The following is a 20,135-nucleotide window of genomic DNA, read 5'->3' on the forward strand; positions in this document are numbered from 1 at the left end:
TTTATTTCAAGGCTTCGTTCAATCCATCCATTAGCTTGTAGCAAGTTTAAGTCATTCATTCATTCATTCATGCATTCATCCATCCATCCATTGTAGCTGGTTTAATCCTGTCATCTATTTTTTTTTTTACTAACTTTCCATCCATCCAACTTTGTTGGCTCCATTTTTAAACCTGATCACTATATAAATATATACATATATATATTTATCATAAATGCTCAAGATGCAATTTAACATTTATATCATAAACATTTGCAAACAAATAACTCTGGAAAAGTGAATCAAAAAAAGTATCCAGAAAAATCTACAGTTAACTAGATTTGGCTCTCCAACGAATCTCATACAGCACTTTACTGAAAACCTAAAAGATGGGAACAACAACGGATCCAAAGTACTTCCACAAAGAAAGAATGACTGAAAGAAAAAAAAGGGGTGCACAAACTAAAAAAAAAAGGAGGGAGGCAGTGAGTAAAGGAGGGAGCAAACCGAAGGGAGGAGTCAAGCGAAGGAAGGAGCAGCTGGGAGTCCCACACTTCGCCCTCTCTCTCCCTCTCGAAAAAATGCTCCAAGTGTAATAACAACTCTCCACACGCTCTTCTCTGTTGTTTTTGACGCGCATCTGTGGTCTGCTGTCGGCAGATTACAATCGGCTGGCCCATGGTGTTGAGTAGGAGAAAACTGTGAGGAGGAGAAAAGACAAGCAAGAGGAAAAACTCTGGCTGCGCCGCTTTGGAGTTGGACTTCCAGCGTTTGAAAAAAAAAAAAAGAAGAGAGAGAGAGAGAGAGAAAAAGTCCAAGGCAACTCCACAGGAACATCTGCAAACTTAAGAAGAAAGAAGAAAAACGAACGCAAACATTTTTTCCCCCTTCCTTCAAGAGAAGTCGAGAAAAAGCAGAGAAATCATCCAGAAACAAAGTAAGTTTTTCCTCCTAAACTCGCACACACTTTGTTGGGAAGTTTGTAGCGAGCCTGTGAGACTTTATGAAGCAGAAAAGGTTTCATATTTCAAAACGATGGAGTTTCAGGCTGGTCGGATCACACAGGCTTGGTTTTATTTAACAGTAAAAGTCCCACACGTTATTTGCTTAGGTTTCGGCTTCCTAACGCATCCAAACGCAGAGATGTGCGCCGTAAAAAAAAAAAAAACTTCCAGAGAGTTTCTGCAGCTTTATTTATGGCAGGAACAGAGATGTTCGCTCAAGTTTTTTATTTTTAAATTTTTATGAGTTCCGGCAGTACAATTATAAATCAAACAAAAACAATATTCCGGTTGAGCGTTTTGAATGAAAACTTTTTGCAGACATGCAACTTTATTGGAGCTTTGCCTCCAGAAAGGCGGCCGCTGGAGGTGTGGTGTGCAGCAGACATGCATATTTATGTGCATGTGTGATCATATTTCAGCGCCTGTTATTGATTTGCAGATTTTTGCATTAGAACAGTTTAGAAGAAGGATGCCCTATATCTCCTATTCCAGTTATTAATTTCCATCTTTTTCCTATTATGTCTTGTGGCATAAAACTTAATCTGGAATATCATTTAAATTAAAAGTTTAAATATTTATTTTAAATTTAATTTTAAATTAAGAATTAAATTAAGTTTCTCTATGGCACTTTTTTTTTAAATAAAAGGGAAAATTATTAATTATAATTTGCATAAAATAAGTATTTTTTTAAATAGTTTTATAGAATGGGATAATTTCTAACATTTAATATGTAATACATTTTTTTTATATAAATTAAATCCTAAAACAAAGAAACATGTTTCAGGACACTTCACATAAGCATGTGGGCTCAGAGAAATTTAAGCACTCCACAGGGGAGAGGGTCTCTGTGGCCCTTCAGGGGTCACTGATATGGGGCCCCAAGCAAAAATACCACACATCTCCAAACTTTTTAAACTTAAAATCCTCTTAATTGTAATTTTGCAAATCCTTTTAAAATGAAATAATTTTTAAAATGGGAGAGTGAAGCTTGTTTTAGCGTTCCGGGGTAGGAAACTTGTTTGGGAGCCCTCCACATGTGCAGATATTTGTTTGAAACTTTTCCCTCCTGTCCTCTCGCCAGCTGTTCCGCATTTTATCTGCCTGTCTGCTCTCGGGTTTCATACAAACGATGAGGGTCCGAGGTGCTCAGCCATGCGGTGCAGCTCAAATCCTCTCCTTTTTTCATTTATTTTTTTTTCCACTCTTCCTTTTGACACATTGCAAATTATTAACGAAGCTTTCAGCTGCCTTGAATATCATTCAAGGCAGCTGAATGATGAGGTGGAGCGCATTGTGAACAAATAAGACATTGGACAAACTCCTATTTCTATGTGTCTGGATGAGGATGTGGCGTCGTTCAGTCTGAGTTTAGTGTGAGGTTTGTAATCGTCTATATTACACTTGGCCAGTAAAATAATAATAATAATAAAAATGTCGTGCCTATTTAAAACACATCTTTTACTTCTTTTGCTCAGATTTGGAAGGAAATTAAGAAAAATGTTTGGGTAACAAATTAAAAAAATTCCTGGCCTAATCTATTTTTCTTAAAATTTTGCAGTTGTATTTTTTTTAAGTTAAAAAGGGAAGTGTCAAAAATCTTATTAATAATAAGATATAATATCTTGTGTGATTTCTGAATATTTGACTATATTATTTTTATTGCTGGCATTATCTCATGTGAATTTTACTATATTATATTTTTACTATATTATGTAATTTGATATTTCACAATTTCTTCTACTCTTTGATATATATATATATATATAATTATTATTATTTCTGTTAGATTAATTAAAGTAGGGTTCACAATTAGCATTAGAACCAATTTTAATCCATATATTATAAGATTTTAACTTAACATAATGACAATTGCATTTTGAGGTTACGCAAAAAAAAAATAAAATAAAGTCTTTTTTTTTTTTACATAATGTTGCATCAGCAGGATAAAATATAATGGTGTTTAAGGATGCTGATTTAAAGGAATCAGGTTCAGATAACATTTCCTCAGCAGCATCCCGTCCCTGTTTTGTTTTTATTTAATCTCAGTTTAAGCACGCCGTTCTGCATACGTAGTCGGTGACATCGTCCCGGCCACCTGTGACCTCGTGGCCCGGCATTATAGAAGCTGTCATGTTAATGCACGGAGATGACATGCAATTAGCTTCTGAGGTATGGCTCCTCTCCTCGCCTCTCCCTTTTTTCTTTTTTTTTTTAATACGAAGATCCCGGCATTCACAGCTGAAGGCTGAGTTTTCCTACAGCACACCGCAGGAAGAAATACCTGTTATCAGGTTTGTATTCATGAAGCACTAATGAGCTGCCTTGTCGTGCTAATTCTGCAACTTGAGGCTCTCAAAGAGAAGGCTAATATTTTTGTTAAAACAGGACTAACGAGAGGGAAGTTGATTGTCCTGAAGATAACGAGAGCGGAGCGGGATTTAGTGTGTGTGATCTTGCATGTTTCACAAGTTTTTCTGAAAACGTCTTGCTTCCGGAGGAGTCGGAGGACTCCCGTTTGGGTGTAAATATTGACAGTTTTGCTTATGGCAGAAGGATTGAGTCACTTTTCCTTTGATCGGCTCTGATCAGATAATAAAAATCTGTTTGTTTTTTTTCTCTTTTCCACTCAATCATCAAATGCATCAGAACTGAACTCCCACTATTTTCAGCCTGTAATCACTTCCACCATCAGCATGACACTGGTGTATTTTTTGTATTTCATAAAAATCAGACAAAGGTTATGCTTGTATATTTTTCCTTTTCTCGTTGGAGTTGAAAGTATTACTACTGTTGCCAAGGAACTAGTAGCAAATTGTTCTTATCTTGTATTTTGAATTTAATCTCTGGAAAAAAAAGAAAAATGACCTTAAAGAAAAGTGGATCTCGGTTTTGGCCAAGAAAACTCTGATTGGTTCATTTCTACTTTCATAAGGTTAATTGTTCGAAGTAAAGTAATTCAGGAACAACCTGATGCGTGAATATTTTCAGTAATCTTCCCTGATGCGTGTGACAAACTTTTGCTTTGTTTTTCTGCCCATACACTAACTATTGTAGTTGATTTGATGTCCCCCAGAAGATATCCCCCACTTTGATGATTTGGTACTTTGATATGCTGACATCAAATGAAACAGACACAGTGGGGAGAAAAAGAGGGCAAGTCAGACAGAGGTAGTGATTGAGAGGGTAAGAAAAAAATACTTTGGAAGTGTGTGCGTGTGTGTGTGTGAAAACTTAGGCTGAGGCTGCAAACCTGAGGAGCGTCAAAATGTCTGGACGCATTTGCGTACGAGCGGAGACAAGAAGGGGTCTTCGGGCGCGCAAGGAGCTCCTCCTTGGCCTCCCTAATCCCCAGGCCCAGCCATCCCTTCAGGGCATGCCTCAGATCTGACTCCCTGGCTCTCTCTGCGTGGACGAGCCAGCTCCGCCAGCAAGATTTAATATGCTATGTGTTCCCTCCACTTCTCTCCCTCCCTCCTCCTCAGCTATCATTGTCCCTGAGCGGGACCCTCGCTCCCTGTTTCAAGGAGCCAGCTAAAGGCACCTTTCAGACCCGCGTGATGTCTTTGGATAAGGGAAAAGTAGGGATGAAGAAGCTATGAGACTCAAGATAGCAAACTGCAATTTTAGATATGTATATTACTCACATTGGGGAATTTTAATGCGCCTGCCTTTGCAAACCGGTGGTCACACGCTGGAAAGCTGCATGCATGCTGCAGCATCCTGCTGCAAATTCGTTTATTTATTTTAAAGTTGTTGTTGCTTTTTTCTTTTTCCAGCCAGCTTGAAGTAGCGTTTTTGTTTTGTCTGAACAAAAAAAAATATATATATATATATTTTCTCCCCTTTCAACTTACTGTGACAACAATGTCACAAAATTACACAAAACTTAAATTTGCTGATCATAACTTATTAATGAAGAAATTTAAAATGAGAACCCAACAAAAAATGATATAATTCACTTTTATTTAAAATGGAAAACAAAGAAATATACTTACTTATGCTAAAAAAATATGAGATATTGTTACTGTTTTCATAATGTTATCTATAATGTCTAAATATGTTGGATACAAATAAACACCTGTTATGTTTAAAAGCAGCTCCTAATTGCTTATTTGATAGAAAATTAAACCATTTTGTTTAATTTTTTTTTATGAAACAAGAGGCATAAAAGCTAATATTAGCAGATTAGATGGCTTTTTGTTAATAATGACATTCCTATAGTCTTCTTGTCAGGAACATGTTAGTGTTTTGCAGCCAGAAAAGTAACAACATTTATTAAAATTTTGTTTAAGCTGCAACCTTTCTCCAAAAGGCTGGCAGTGGCAGCAAAAGCTCAGTTCAGTTTTTTTTATATGGCACCAATTCACAACAATTCTCAAGCCTTTATAAAATAAGCAGATCCAATTCATATGCAGAAACATGTGGGGGAGGGGGAGAGCTCTATTCTCTATAAACAACTGGAGAAAACTCACTTTCTATAGTTTTCCATTGAAAAGGCTTGAAACTTTACGAATAGCATTTGAAAAACATCCACCAATGATTGACTTAACTTTTGAAAGCCTGTATTAAAATCCTAACATGCATAATATAAGGGATGTTAAATTTTATGTCTAAATATTACAGAAGAACGGTGTGAAAAAGCTTCTTTTCCTCAAACACTTCATCAGTAAACAGGGCGGTTCGCGGCAGCTTGTGGCCGCCGCTCACACTCCTCCTCTGTTTGCTTTGGATGCTGTAAAAACGTCTTTAAGTCGTTGGTGTGAAGTGTAGCAGCAAGAGGTGAAGTGCTTTGGGTTCGAGGCCTCAAAGTGTGTAAAGCTGAGTGCCCAGAACAAGATGAGTTTCCCGGGTCGTGGCTGTTTTTGCAGATGTGGTATTGTGTCAGCTTTGATGAGAGCCGGTTGTGGCATCCGTGAGGGGGTCTTTGCTCTTCTTTTTCTCCTTTTTTTTGTCCAGCGCTGTGATTTGCGTGACACATACACTTGGCTGCTTGCTGTGAACAATGATCTGTCACTCACCCAGGCTTCTTGATCTGTGACGCCAGCTTGATGCAGTTTTTTTTTTTTTCTCCCACCAGAGTTTTGTCGTATTATTCTGAAATCTGTGCATCACGTAAAGCAAATGTTGCTTTTGCATCGTGCAAAGATGTAGGCGTAGGCTCGTATGAGATAACTTTGATTAAAAATCCCACAGTTTTTACTCAAAAACACTTAAAACAAAGCTATGGAAAACCAACTATCTTTAGCTATCCAACTTTGTTACGCCTGCAATAATTAGATTATTTTGATTTAGACAGACTGACTTTATCAAAAATATATGTACTGGAAGTCTTGCTCTCTCTCATTCTGTTGCAGCATTAATGAACCGCAGATATGTTTGACTTGCTGTAGAAAATAAAGTCTTATTTTAATTTTGCATCTCTCTTCTGCTAAACACAACTAGCTTTCGGTCTTCTGCACTCAATAGTGTCACCTCCTGTAAACAATGTTGTTGTCAGCCTGATCTGCTAGAGTTTTGTTACAGTGTGCTCTCTGATAAGTCAACGATTTTTGAGTTTCAAAGGCAGTTAAGCTAAAAACCGTTAGTAAATGCAGTTCTAGTGGTTGTTTTAGCTTTCAAGTACTTATTGTGAGACAATTATCCCTCTTTGTTAATCTTTTCATAAAGTAAATCAGGAACCCTTAAAAACCGATATTAGCATTTTGGTTAATCAGGCTATCTTCTCCGGTAGCGCTTGCAGTCAGTTGCTTATTTCCAAATCTGGAATCTGCTTTTTCTTGTAAGTGACAGAACTAGTGCTGGAACTAGAGTCTTCTTTTCAGCTTAATGAATGGCAGTGTGCAGCAACAGGTGAGGGAGGGGCAGCATGGTGCTCCACTCACTCCGCACATTTTTCTGGCAGCTTATTAAAAGACTTTGAACCATATGATGGGAAATCCTGGAGGTTTCGAGCCTCTCTTTTTAAGAGTGGGGTGTACCTTTATAAGAATAAAGTAAAAAAAAAATAAAAATTGGGGTACATTTCTAGTTCCTTTTTTAAAATACATTTTAGGTGCTTAGCCAAAAGATGTTTCTGGACTGGATACAAAAATGAAGTTTGGAGCAAATAATCAGCAGAACAATATGATGAAAAGTTTCAGTGTTCTTTTCTAACTTTGCTATACCTTGACATAACCGGCCCATGTCTAAAAATGAGTAATGGACTATTGGTTTGTCAAGCGATGATGCTCACAATGCGAACCCCATGTGCTCGCACTCCCATGCTGCTCGGAGTTGTTTTCCAGAGGGACATTTCCATGGGCTTTGCTGCATCCCGGAGTGGAGGTCAAGGAGGTGTCTATTGTTTGAACGCCAAATGCAAATCCCAAGGTTAATACCTGAAAGAAGCACGAGCCTAGACATTATCTCTGCACTGCAAAGACGGTTCATGTGTGCTCATGTGGCTTCCTCCTCTCCTGCTTGGGAATCTGGAAAAAGAGAGGCCTCGAATGGGTCGGGGTGTAGGATCCTACATGCATCCCTCTTTAGCGTGTCCCGTTCAGTAATGAATGCTAACTGACTCTGCTTCTGATAATGGCTTCATCTTGAAAAACAAAAGGCCAACTCTACTATCAGAGCAAATTTCAGCCTGAGCCTGAGCGAGGCTCTCCATTGACAGTGCAGCACTGGAGCAGTAATCGTTTTTTCTCATGCAAAGTGTGCTTTTTTAAGAGCGCGGGCCGCTGAGAGAGAGGGGGGCGGCTGTGTTTTAACAATACTCTGCAGGGTTCGTGGAGGGGAGGTGGGGTTTGCGGTTGAGTTTGGAGGGGTGAGGTGTGTGTATGTGCGTGCGTGCGTGCGTGTGTAGGATGGGGGGTTCTTTTTTGCTCATCAGACAAAGCCTAGTTCCTTTCAGGGTTGCATGCAGGGTGGGGAGGTGGGGGGGTGGGGGGAGGGGGGAGGCATCCAGAGTTTTCTTTGAAAGAGAGGGACTCAGGACGTTTTTGATGAGAGTTTGTCATCGCGGCTGCTTCACTTTCCAGGGGGAAAAAATGTAGGGCTGCCCTTGCACTGACAGCCCTGGAAAAAGTGGGCTCGTGAAAAAAAAAAAAAAATTATAGAGAAACAGAAATATTAACGCATACACAGGGCCCTAAAACGGCCTCGGCTATTCCTGCCAAGCTGCTGTTTTTATTAAGAGAGGTTGACGTGCTTTGGAAATATATCTTATTCATGAAGAAAGCCAGGTTAGACTTCCCAAAGAATTCATTATGTTCCCCTCAGATGCGGCTTTCGCGGGCTGCAGCCGTCCCCTCGGAGGACGCGGAGCGTGCAGCGCGACATTGTAAAGCCTCCCTCAGTGGGCTCAGAAGTGCGAAGGGTTCCATTTGTCAAAGGTGCGAGAGTCTTTTTCCCTCCTCAACACTTTCCCGGCTCAGCCTCAAACTCATTGTCTGAGCGAAGGCAGGACATTAGTCACTGCAACACCACGGGAGCCTGAGGGTGCTAAGGACCGGAGCTCTGGAGCCCGGTTTGGACAGAGGGGAGGCGGGGAAGGGGGGAACAAGGGAGGGAAAAGGTGACAGAAGGGCAAGAAAAGAGGAGGAAATATGGGGTAGAGGGAAACTTAGGAAGGGAGTACACAAGAGCAGAGTATGTGTGTGGGAGACGGGGGTTAGAGGGGGTAGCTCTACCTCGGGGCTCAGCATTGTAAGCCCCTGTCTACCCCCAAAAGCTGCTTTCACAAAGAGATTTACAAGACAGGTCTTGGGTGTGCTTTGCAGCCCTGCATTATGAGTGATCGAGTGTGTAAATGTGTATGTGTCTTGCAGGAACAGACCTTTCTGCACTTGATTTCCGTCTTGCATCACCTATGCAAGAAAGACATTCCCCCTGAATTTACCAATTCCGGGCAGGTTAGACCCACAGCAGCCCTGGCAGAGCGGTGTGAATAACCTATTCCCCCTGGTGGCAGTGTGTCTTCTGTGTGTGTGTGTGTGTGTGCGTGTGTGCGTGTGTGCATTCATGTGTGAATGCATTTCGCAGATTTTCACATACAAGGGATCCTGTTAGCTTTTGGAATTATTTATAAAGCCCCGGCTTTTGTGTGGCGCCCTAAGTCCCTGTCTCCTCCCATTACTGCTTATGACTCTACCTGGGCTTCCTTCAGCCCCTCAGCCACCCTCCGAGCTGAAGGAACCGAGTGTAGAGTTACACCTAAACCTTTTACTGCTACCAGAAGCACTTTCTTCCGCTTTATGAAAACTGACTTAACAGTTTTTCCACTTGAAAAATAGTTTAAAGATGAGGGTTTTTCTTCCAATACCAAATATACGCTGACAATTAAATTGTTGCTGTAGGAGTTCACCAAAAGCATTTTTTTTAACATGTTCATCTCATTCTGCTTCTTGTTTGTTTTAACAGATGGCATCACACAAGAAAAAACAATCAAGAGCTGTGGTGGATGAGTGACTTTTGTTGCATTTGAATTGTAAAGTTCATCCTGGCGTGTTTGAGCCAGCTTGAACCTTTGACCCCCAAATAGAGATGGACAAAGAAGCAGACTGGTGACAGTAATCAGGCAATTTTCAGCTTGACACAAAGATTTTCAGGTTAACACGAAGATTTAATTCGATCAGTGAACTCACTGTACCAACTGTGTCAGACCGAAAACAACACTATTCACTTTGTGCACACTGTTACTGAAGGAAGACCCACAGTTGGCTAATTTCAGTGTCAGTGTGTGTGTGTGTGTGTGTGTGTGTGTGGTGTTTTAAAAACGAAGCCAGAGGAAGTACGAAATGTTGAGGTATGTTTACAGTTCTTTCAGCCTGTGAGAAAGTGGGAGAGAGCAAGACTTGGAACAGATAACAGAAAGGCTGGACCTCAAAGTTAACCTCTTTTACTCATTTGAGTTTTCATAAGGATCATGCTGGGTTTGGAAATGGTGGAAGACTTTTGAAAATCTCAGATTCTACAATCTAAAATCTTCAGAGAATACATCTAGGCTAAACTGGGTCATACATTCTAACTGCTATCACTGATTTAAGATGCTTAAAACCTTTAAACATACATCTAATCATACAGAAAGACCGGATGCTATTCACTAACTGAGCTGAGCTAAATATGCTTAACTACTAAAGTGTGCTTAAAATATAAATACAATCATTCATAAAACTAAAGATTTTGCCTCCTCCCCTAATTTAAATAGTTTTTCTCTTAGCAGGTAGCTTAGAAAACAATTTAGATTGCTGTTCTTATATCTTCTTATGTTGTAGTTCTTGCAGGGAAATCAGGATTGGCTAAATCTGTACTCAGCAGGTCAAAGTTTTACAAGAAGTATAGATCGGCAGCAGGATTGTTGTTGTTGCATCTCTTCCTTTTAGGGAAGAATTTGATTAAAATTTGAGTTAAAAACTGCAAATGAAGGAAGTCTCATCAGATGCCATATGTGATGTCATCAGAGGCGTCTACATGCAGAAGCTTGTTAGATTTTACAATTCAGCTAAAATAGTAGAAACCAAGTAGAAAAATCGACTATCATTGCTTTAGAGGTGACAAAGTATATTTACAATGAGTTTGATCTCACAGAAAACTGACTAGCAGCTTTAAACCAACAGTGGAGACATAAACTTATCCAGACTCATCACATATGGAGCTGATTATCCCATAATCCAAGAAAAGGTTGGGTTTTTTTTTTTTGCGCAGAAGGAATGAGGCTGAAGGTTTAAGTGTGTTTTAGAACGGTTTATGTTAATGTTTGCCTTTTATTGAAACAAGATGGAATGTGATTATAGTCCCGCTTGGTACATATAAGGAGTGAAACACTCCAGTTTTTCATCTCCCCTGGCATAGAGATCAATGCAAACCAGCTAACGCAGGGTAATAAGCCATTACTACACACATTGTTGGAGGAGATTTACATACATCGACCGACGAACTGATAAACTGGGTTCTCTATCCTAGAGGTAAGAATTATTAGTGATAAGCCGAGAGTGCACCGAGTTAAAGAAAGTGTGTGTGTGAAGCAATGCTGGGTGATCTCCTCCCTGTGACTCCCAGTTCTACATGATGGGTGCCAGATTGCATAGCTGGGAGCCAGGTTTGTCTCTGCTTGTCAGGAGTGCAAGGTGGTAGGAGGGGGGAAGATGTGAAAATGATTACCGTACACCGTTCCTCTGATCTGATTCATCACTAACTGCCTCTCCTGCAAAGGGTGAACTTATTATCCCTGTCTGAACTTCCTCTGTGGAGCCAGCTGCTCTCCATGCTTCCCAATTAACCCCAGGCACCCGTCAAATGCTCCAATTAAGGCGTCGTCCTCCTCCTCCTTCTCCGTCTCCTCCTCCGACGCGCGGGTTTATTTGTCGACCCGGCTCTGGTTGAGAGCGGAGGTGAACGAGTGAGCGGCTGAGCTGGGAAGTTTTGAGCATGTTTGCTTAGCGGTTGTGTCATGACACCCATATTTATTTGAGACGGTGGAGCTAACAGCTGAAACAAGTAAATACATCCAGATGTTTGAGTTTCTCTGAATCACATCTGCAGGTCTGAGCATGCAAACGTTTTTTAGCTTCAGACTAACAAAATAACAGTGGAGGAGATCTTTAACCCCCACCACTGACACAGTGTGCAGCCACTATTAGCGAGTCAGTGATGAAGCGGGAAATGACAACACAAACATCATTTCAACAAGCCACTTTGAAGGCTGTATAAAAATCCTGCACACCGACCGATGTGTGCATGTAAAGCATGTGTTTCAGTTAATTTCGAGTAAATACTTCAGTACTTGGACTGGACTTCTCTCATGTTAACTACTGCATCAGCGTGGCGTGGAGTGGAGGTGATGATGATCAGGCGCTGCTGAAGTGTTAAGAAAGCCCAGATTGGTTTAACAGACTTCTGCTTGCCTGCATTGTTGCCTCAGGTGTCTTTCATCCTTCTCTTGATTTAGAGACTAATTCAGTGACACAGTGGTCATTAAATCAGATATTGTTACTTTTGGCCTTTACACCGATATCATGTCCTGCCAGAAAATGACATCTGCACCATAAAGGTTGTCAGCAGAGGGAATCATGAAGTTCTCTAAGTTTTCCTGGTTGCTGCTTTGGATTTGGACTTAATAAAATCCAGTGGACGAACACCAGCTTGGAGCATTTCTCCCTAAATTATCACTAAAAGTTGAAACTTCACTCTGGACTCAAGCAATCCAGTGTGATTATGCTACTATGCTCTCTGAACCAGAGCTTCTGGATCAGTGACTGGGTGTCATTACATGTCTGCTGGAAAACTGTGAAGTTAGCAGTCTTCCCTATGATAGTGTAAGTTAAAAAAAGACATTTCTGTATTAGTCTTATGCAACTTCAAAACTTTTAGGTTTTCAGTAGCTGTAAAAGAAAAGCAAAATACCTCTACCTGTGTGTACTTTATCAGTATAATATGGGAGTTTCACAGTTTTATTTGAATTAAATGTAAATTAATTAACTGTTTGATAGTATCTTATTTGATTTATTGAGATGGACCTGTGTTTTTTCCATCTTGAGTTCTGTTTTTAAAGCTTGTAATTATAAATCATCCAGTTAATAAATCAATTACAAAGCAGAATTGGACAATTTTCCACTTTTGTCAGAGTTTTAACATAAATATGCTTTTATTGTTATGATTTTTGGCTTGAAGTTGGATTTATGACAAAAAGAAGAGTCTTTAAAGAGTTTTTATCAGTTTTATACATTGCTAAGGAGAATTGGACTGATTTGGCCTGACCGATGTCAAACTTCTGTTTTGCTCAAAGTCTGCTGCCAGTTTACATATTTCCTTTATTTTCTTTTTACTAAGAACTATTACACATAAAATATTTTTAAAGCAGGTTCTTTGACAGATGAAGTAATCTTAATCCCAGTTGAAAATGAATAATTTCCAAGATTATCCACATTTATGTGTCATTGCATGAGTTTGTCTGACTTTCATCAAACCTGTTAAAAGTATCTAAAGCTACATGCTGTTGTCTGATGCGTTTATGGGCTGTAAACGGTGGAGGGTCTTTGTTCTGACCTGCCGATCACATTCAGAGTTGATCAGGGGAAGATTTTCCACTTTCGATCTCTGCTTGTCAGATTGGTGCATCTTTATTTTTAAAATTTCACCCCGGGGTAAGGCTTGAATTCTTCCAAATTCAAGCCTTTCAAAGGAATAAAAGAAAGAAAGAAAAAAAAAACAGCTGTGTTTTCTGTTTTTGATGAGCAACAGTGTGCCTGCATCCAAGTGTAGGAGTCCTGCTGTAGGTGGGATGCAGGCTTGGCAGCACTCCGGAGTCCTCTGAGACCGCTTGCGTGCGTGTGAAGCCTTCGAAGCCCCATGCAGAAGAAGAAGAAGAATTGGGGGGGCTCTGTGGCTGATATGAAAGTGAAGGGAGAGAGTTGTCTCCCTACGCCGCCGTGGGGAGAGCCGTCAGGGAGCTGGAAGTCTCTAGAACTCCCTCTGAGGCTCCCGGTGTCTTTGATCTCACTCCTGCGCCGCGGTACACTCCACACTCCTCTATAGAACGCACTCAACCTGCTGTCAATCCCGCAACACAGGCTCACACTTCACACAGATGAGATGCTTTACTCCACTTACAGACCAGCACAAGGTTCAGCACTCCTAGACACTGACATAAAGCTCTTCCTGAACAACTTAGGGTAGAAACTTGGAAAGTAACAACTTCAAAAAAAAAAAAAGGAAAATATATTGAGCCACAGATGGCATGAATGAAGTTTTGTAAGTTGGTTCAAATTAAGACACATTTTTTTTATCTGCCAGTTCTGATTTTTACCACTGGTAAAGATGTGTAAAAAGTATTTAAATAAATTCAAATTCAGTAGAAAAAAATCTTGTCCCTTAAACAAAATGTACGGTTTTACTGGAGCTGGTTGGTTATTTTCCTAGAGTATGTATGAGTTGGAGAGTAAAAAAAAAGTAGAGCAGTGATGACACATTTCAGTCATGTACTATCAATCAGACACTGTTTAAAATCATTTGGTCATAAGGGCAATAAATAATAATTTAAAAAAAGCATCAGATTTTTCTTTTAGATGCAAAGAAATGGGAAAACTCCCACCTTCTGTCAAGCAGCATGTTCTTCACACTGAGTCTAGTCAACTCCAGATGAAGCTACGCAACGTTTGTTTTCATGAAAAATGTTGGAAAAACCTTGTATCTTTTAGTTTTCTGTGAATTTTTAATCTATTCTGAAACTACAGAAAAAAAAGTAATCGAAATGAGCTTCTTTGTGTTTTATAGTCCAGAGAAAGAAAAAGAATTGGCAGAAAAAACTTCAAAACAAGAAAAAGAAAAAAGTGTCGCGTATTTGTAAAGCATTCCTAATATTTCTGCCGTGTTAAGTCAGAGAACAGATTTTATTATGATGGGCCAAGATGAAACAGTCATGGCGCAATAATCTGAGATCTGATGATTTCACTGCTTTGAGTATGAAAATAATGAATAAGAAAGGGAAAATAAGTTGGAGTTTAGGCAGCAACGGATGGGGGAGGGGCAGTGGTAATGGTGCTGTGCCTCATAGAGTTGGAGAAAACAGCAGATTCTCTGGGTTTTCGTTTAAAAAGATTAAAACATAAAAAACAAGGGAACTTTAAAAGCAGTTTTATTGTTATAATGATTAAATTTTTTTTTAATAAAACCGTAAAAGTACAACTTTAAGTTCTCCTGCCACATCATGCGCCCCTCTACCGGCTTCTGACATGTTGATTTACAGGGCCGGCCTTATTTTAAGGTTATTTTAAGTACATTTTTATGCCATCTGATGCCAGATAACAAGAAAGAAAGCAAAGATAAAACCAAATGATCCATTTCTCTATCTATGGAATGTGTGACCCGGCTCTTGCCCTTTTTGGATCGGTTCCCATCCACACAGGAAGTCTTGCATTAAAGCAATACCCTTCATTTTCTTGGACTTAACCCCCCTCCTCCTCACTCGTCTTCTGTCTCTCCCTGCATTCCTCTGAATGACTGTGGCACATTTCAGGACGGCTTCATTCAGCATTCCTTTACATCCCAACTTGTTTGCCCTCCGCTCCTCATTTTTAGTTTTTTTTTTCTCTCCCCCTCTCGTCTGCCTTCGTTTAGGTCTGGGGTTTTTTTTTATCAGAGGAGAGCCAAACACCGAGACAACTTCATCTCATCCAATTTTCACCCCTTTAATTCGGTTTAAATGGCGTGGCCGCGAGGGCCGAGCCGGGAATTAATAAGAGCCAATAAAGCTCGCCGCTGGGGCTGCGAGGCTAGTCTTTAAGTAAACATTATGACTTCTTGAGGGGGGGATTCAGGGGCAGCACTTGATGAATTGTGGCGGAGCTCGGGAAGGGCTAATTTCTCACTTAGCCGTCCTGATGGGGCTGGCTAATAGGCCTTGCTTTGCCTGGTTGATTGTCTGCTGGCTTTATTATTGTGCATTATCGCGCTGCCCCCTGGCTGTTTTTAGTGTTCGGCCCCGGAGACGCCAGAGCCCGTCATTAATCACGCAGCGGCACTGACTCATTCCGCTCCAACACTTTTTTCCAGTGACACGGTGAAATGAAGGGAAGGAAGAAAGACGGGAGAGAAAAGCACAAATAAGAAGCTCAACTAAGCTGGGAGAAAAGTTGGCAGGGCAACTTTGTATTGCCTATAGACGGGGCTCAGCAACAAAAACCGAAAAACTCAGTTATATACGGCTGCAAAAGGCACGGAGTAATATATATAATATTCAGTCTCCTGGGCGAAGGAGGAGACCTTTTGTCAGCCATGCCCGGTGCCACTACATTTACACGGGACCATCCATCTGCTTGATCCCTTTCTGAGCAGCACGTGTGAGGAGGAGGCACAGAGAAACGTGTGTGTGTGTGTGAGGTTTTCATCACTACGGGAATTTCTCTTTTCCCGCTCATCCCCTCCCTCGGGTCCCGTCTGCTATTTATCTTCCGAGTGCAGTGATTGCACTTGCATACGGAAAGGCGCGCGGAGCAGCTCACACACCTACTCCTATGCACACTGTGACATTTTCACGAGCGTTACACGGGAATCGTGCTTTCAAGCGGCGCAGCCTACGGTGTTACATGCGCTCTTTTTGCTCCGAGAGCGTGGCGAAGGATGTTGCTGTCATGCTCTGCTCGTGGCATCGTGCAGAGCTCCTTCTTAAGCCGTGCATGAAGAATGCCTCCACAAACACAGATCTGTTTTCTCTGCAGTTGAGAGGCCCTTTGACAACATACAGATCCCATTCTCCTGGGTTTGCCGTGCGCAGGGGCCACTTGAATGGAAAACTTGGCTAAAAGTGGCCGCTGCAGCCTAGAAAGTAATTATTCTACGAAGTGAATTTCAAGCAGTTGGCTGCAAACTGCAGCGCCTTGAAAAAACATTAATTTTTCCTTCAGCACTTATTTACAGTGTGTGTTGTAAAACCTTAAGCAGCAATGTATTTTATTGGGTTTTATGCCGTAGACCAGCTCAAAGTAATTGTGAAGTGGAAGGAAGAACACACGTGGTTTTCAACATTTTTTGGGGGCCCCTTTACTTAAATACCTGCAGTAAAATGCAGTGCTGGAATTGAAGGTCACCTAATTAGTAGTGAAAAAAGAGCATCATGAAAACCTAGAAACATTCACAACAGGTCAGAAACAAAGTTTTGGAGAAGATTAAAACGGTGTTAGGTTATTAAAATGTGTCTTGAACATCTGTCAAAGTACTGTTCATTCCATCATGTGGACATGGAAAGAGTCTGTCACCAAAACATGGCCACCCACCCAACAGGAAACTTTTGCAAAAAGAGCATGGTAACTCTGAGGAATCTGCAGAGATTAAAAGCTCGAATGGAAGCATCTACTTTCAGTCGTGTATTTGACTAATCTAAATGTTATGGAAGAGAGGAAGACTCCCATTTGCAGTTTGTCAAAAGCCATGTAGAGGACTCATCAAACACGGTGTGGTAGACGACCAACATGGTGGTGGCTGCATCCAGGTCTCTGCTTTTGTCCAGCAGAGACAGAGAATCTGTAAGGACCAAGGATGGGGGTTAAACCAAACACCCAAAACACCCAACCACATCTACAAATATTTAGATCAAAGACATTCGTGTTTAAGAATAACCAGATATTCAACTGAGAATTTGTGGCAAATTTGTGAATCCCTGCTTTACTCCTCTCCGTCTGGATCTACTTTGTGTTCTCTAGATGTGAGAGCAGATACCGACATCCTCCAACAGACTCGGAGCTGCAACTGCAGAGAAAGGTCATTCTGGAAAATAATTGCTTCAAGGAGGTTGAATTTCGATGTTGACCTTTTTTCCCTAACTTTTATATGAAAAATGTTGAACACCAGATTCACTTTACAGTTTTTCCCAACTTTGTGTTTGTCTCTTAAACTAATATCAGTAAAGGGGTATAAACACTTTTGCAGGGCTTTGTAAGTCTGTACTAGAGAAAAATCACTCAAAACTTTTTGGGCAAATGGTTTTCCTGTTTCCTTAAAGATCTTTACTAAATTTTCTAGGGTAATATGTTTTTTTTTTTTTTTGCGTTTACCATCTTTAAGTTGCGGAACAAGCTTCTCCCCCCCCTTCTCAAGAATCAGGAAACGTCTCTCATCAGACAAAAACCTCAATGTTTTATCATTTTGAAGAGAAGAGGGAGATACCAATACGGTATAAGTGGGCCATAGCAGCCGCAAAGCTGCCAGCATTATCCATTGTTTGAGTCGTCACAGGCTTCGCTTCCAACAAACAAGTGGCTTGCAAACAAATGCAAAGTCAAAATATATAAATAAACACGCTAATAAGCGTTGGGACTGTGGGGAGAAGGAGCAAGACTTCCATTGTGGCACATGCTTTATTTGGCCTTTATCTACTGGGTAGGGAGTGCAAACGAGGCATCGTGTAAGCATTATGATTACATCGTGTGGGTTTGTTGCACGGGAATGTAAAATGCACTCAGCTCATTCTGCTCTGCAACGCACTGGGTCCCTCACCAGCCCTCCAAAGCATCCGAAGCGGAGAGGTCTGAGCCTGCTAGGATAATCTTATTAGCTGTGCTGAAAGCTACTGATCAACTCTGTTGTTGCACTGTTTGTCCTTGGGAAAAAATAAATAAATGAAAGTACTTCACATTGGAGCAGGCTTTCCTTTTTTAAATTTCTTGTAGTGTGCTTGTGACTGAGAACCCTTTACCTGTTTGCTACTACAGTTGAAAAGTTTGTGCCCATTAAATTCGGAGAAAATAAAGATAATTGAGCCGCTAACATGTCCATATGTGGCATGTTCAATGACTGATGGAGGCTAAAATCTGAAGCCAGGTCTGCCTTCCTGTTTTCTGCTGGAAGTTCTGGTCTTTCTCTCCCTGTCTCAGCCTGAAGGAATCACAAACATGTTTGGATGTGTGGCTATTTGGATATTTACTTAACTTTTTACATTACTGTACCTCGCTCTCTCTAGAATTAGCTTAGATTTGTTTTTCACTTTGTTTCCTCTTATATTGGTAAGATTATTCTTTGGATTGATTTTGTTTCTTTCTCTCAAGGACATTTTCTTAACCTACTTCATATATTTACAAACTAAAGAGTTAAACTTTTTTAATGAGTCTTTGCAACACTTGAGCATCTCTAGCTCAAAATTTATGTAGCTTAAACTAACCTAAGCTGAGTATTTCTGCACTGTCCAGCAATTTTTTAAAACACAATTTTAAATCTGTGAAAGCTTTAATGAATTTGTGAAAACACAAAGGGAGAATTTCAGTGTTTTTTTTTCTTTTCTTTTAGTACAGTTCCATTATATTTGCTTTAACATCAGAATCGGCTGATGTTGGTTATGTTTTAACACTTATATGTTGGTCCAGTAAGTAAAACTGGGCAGAAATGAACAACTGGAGTTTATTTCTACTTTGTTGCCATTTCTGTATGTGTTTTTGGAGGGAAGAGGGGTTGATACTCGTCTTGATAGGTGGTGGTGGATCAGCGCTGGTCTGAAGGGTGTTTAACTGAAGCAAAGTCAGCAGTTTGGTGCTTTATCACAGAGGGTAAGAAAATATATGTATATATAGGTAAATATTGGTTTTTGGCCCTATCACCAATATTAACATCTGATACGTGTTGGTCCACATCTTCATATTAGTACACCTCTGCTTCACTTTAAATGCAAAACTAAAAAAATGGTCAAATTTACTCTTCTCAAGACAATTCGTAAAATCTCCTCTTGTTCTCATAATCCAAGTATTGTGCTTGACCACATTTAAGGATGTATTGTAACACCCCCAATATCTGCTTTTTTTTTTATGTGTGTGTGTGCGTGTGTGTGGCTGGGTGTGTCTAATTCCCCCTAAATGGACCCTATTTGAAGGGTTGGTCCCCATGAGCTGTAAGGCCAGGGCTTATTGCCATCTGGGCATGATGTGAGGTTTTGTTTGTGAATGGTGAACCGCAGCCACCAAATCCCACTCTTTTCCCCCCAGTTTTTTCCTTTAGGGGCCAAGGGCAAGCTTTAAGTGCAGTGTCAAACACAACGTGGTAACCTGAGCATGTGGGGTTTTCGCTGAGAGTTCTCCTATTGAATTTGGGAACAACTCCTGAGACCTCCTCTAAGCACCAACAAACACTTCCACTGTCCCCCCCGTAAGTACTCTCCGCTCACATTTTCCCCAATCCAAACACATGCAAAGCAAGCATATTTTGTTTTATTGCTAGATTCAGCTAATCTTGCTGGAGGGCTTTGACTCCTTCTCCCCCTCCTTCTCCTTCGCCCCTCAGTGTTTTAGTCATTCCAGCTGTGAAGGAGCCCTTAATATTGTTGGCATAGCTGCAAATTGTGCAAAAACACACATTGGACACACAGGAAAACATGTGCAAGCATGCAGGGGCACAGTGAGGCGCACACAGATGCATGCGTGCATACACATACAGACGCACGCTCCTCCCCCTCTCCATTCATTTTGTTCCTTATCCCACTTTTGCTCACAATCTGCCTCAATCGTCTACATCTCCCATCTCTCCCCTCCCCTCTAACTCGCTGCGCTGCGGTGCGTTTGTGCCGCGCTGATAAGCCTAAGATAGCAGATCTCGGTGGTCGCTGATGTAATGATGATGAATGCTGCGGTGCTGCCAGTCTCCCCCTCGGGGGGCCCTCGACACTGAACAGTCGCCCTAATGAAATGAACTCAA

General features: G+C 40.8%; 1 protein-coding gene across 3 annotated transcripts in view; it reads left to right on the forward strand.

Annotated features, from left to right (window-relative positions):
- The first annotated feature begins 491 nt into the window (after positions 1–491).
- gli3 (GLI family zinc finger 3) overlaps positions 492–20,135 on the forward strand; it is a 121,480-nt gene continuing 101,836 nt past the window's right edge. For all 3 annotated transcript variants that reach the window (XR_001663919.1, XM_007565945.2, XM_007565946.2), the window contains exon 1: positions 492–916. The gene's annotated coding sequence lies outside the window, so the exon portion shown is untranslated. The remainder of the gene's footprint in view (positions 917–20,135) is intronic.

The sequence above is a fragment of the Poecilia formosa genome, unplaced genomic scaffold (genome assembly GCF_000485575.1).
Source record: "Poecilia formosa unplaced genomic scaffold, Poecilia_formosa-5.1.2 Scaffold184, whole genome shotgun sequence".
Taxonomy (NCBI): Eukaryota; Metazoa; Chordata; class Actinopteri; order Cyprinodontiformes; family Poeciliidae; genus Poecilia; species Poecilia formosa.